This window comes from Tupaia chinensis, unplaced genomic scaffold (assembly GCF_000334495.1).
Source record: "Tupaia chinensis unplaced genomic scaffold, TupChi_1.0 Scaffold000020_1, whole genome shotgun sequence".
Classification (NCBI taxonomy): Eukaryota; Metazoa; Chordata; class Mammalia; order Scandentia; family Tupaiidae; genus Tupaia; species Tupaia belangeri.
The window spans coordinates 284,863-286,432 of NW_006159450.1; positions in this window are offsets into that span (position 1 = coordinate 284,863).

Sequence of the window (1,570 nt, forward strand, 5' to 3'; positions counted from 1 at the left end):
CCCTGCTGGCTTTGGTCCTCCGAGGTGTCCAGTGCAGGTGACTGGGACTGCCTGCAGCCAGGAGGCAGGTCAGAGTCCCCCGGTCCAGGAGAGCGTTGAGGGCAGCTGGGGATGGTGGGGCTGCCCTCCTCTGCTCCGACCTGGGCAGGCACTTGGAAGGTGACTGAGCTCCTTGAGAGATGGCTGCAGGCAGATGGGACTGCCTGGGAGCCAGGGCCACAGTGGTGGGACCCCGCCTGCTCTGGACAGACTGGGAGGCCAGTGACTGGCGGGAGTTGGGCAGTGAGGGAGCCCTGGGAGCTGTCTGGTGGGACTGCTAGTCGGGAAGGCTGTTGCGTGAGTAATGGCTGGATTCTGTGCTGGGAAAGGGTTTACGTGGTTGCAAAGTGCCAAGGATTGCAGAAGACCAGGTGTCACTGCACTTGGTCTGTAAGGCTGAGCTCACAACCAGGCGACGGGCAGGGTGGTCCCGGTGTGTGAGGGGCTTCCCACAGCAGAAACCCTGACGTGGTATTGCTGTGAACCAGTGACTCGGCCTGTTTTCCCCAGCAGTAAAGCTAGTGCAGGGACTGCAGCTGCCCTTCCAGCAGACCTGTGTGCAGACCAGGTGTCACTGCCCATGGCTTTCCACAGGGCCTCCTTGGAGAGTCACAAAACACACCATTGGCCTTCCTGAACACAGAGCTGAGGGCCTGGCTTGTTTCTGAAAGCCTTCCAGGAGGGCACTGGGTCTGCGTCCCATTGACCCTTCACTACTTCTTCCTCAAACGAAACCCTGGTTTCAGGGGTGGGAGCCCCTCCAGGAATGGACTCCAGTAGGTGAGAATGTTGCAGTGGCCCCCCTGCACACGCTGGGGTAAGTGGCCTAGCCCACCCCGATGAGCCTGGACAGTGGTCTTGCTCCGGGGGACAGGAGCTCTGCCCGAGGCCATGTCCCTGAGACACTGGGAGGGGTCTGTGATCTTCCATGCTCAACTCCCTGCGTGGGTGAACAACCGCAGCAGTGAGCCCCCTCCCACCTGGCCTGGGGGCAGCTCTGTAAGGCGGTATAGTTCTGGCCGCAGACCTGGGTGGGGTGCAGGCAGCGCCTGGCGAGGGGAGAAGCTCCAGCAGTTGAACCTGCTGCCTGTGACAGGCGGTTCAAGGACTGGCAGGTGGACAGCGCCTGCCAGTCACTCAGACCTTGGCAGGGCCAGAGGTCGGCGGGAGCCTGGGTGGGTCTCATTGGCAGATGTCTGGGGATCCTGCAGCAGCGGAGAGCGGCCGGGAGCTGCGGACGCTCGCGCTGGCTGCAATCCAGGCCGGCCCTTCCCTGAGCGGGGGTTGCGGGCCAGCAGTGGTCACGTGTGGGCCGGCCCGGGGCCAGGTCCATGCCTCCTAGCCGCGTCCTCTCTGGGGTCGGAGGGAACCAGCGTCCGCCGACCCGCGATCACAGCGGCGTCTCCTCCTGCTCCAGCGTGTGCGGCGGCGCGTGGCACGAGGGAGGCAGCGACGCCAGCTTGAGCAGCGCAGGGCGGCGGCGTGCACGGGGCCGCTGGAATGAGCGCCGGCTGTGCACGCGGCGCGCTGC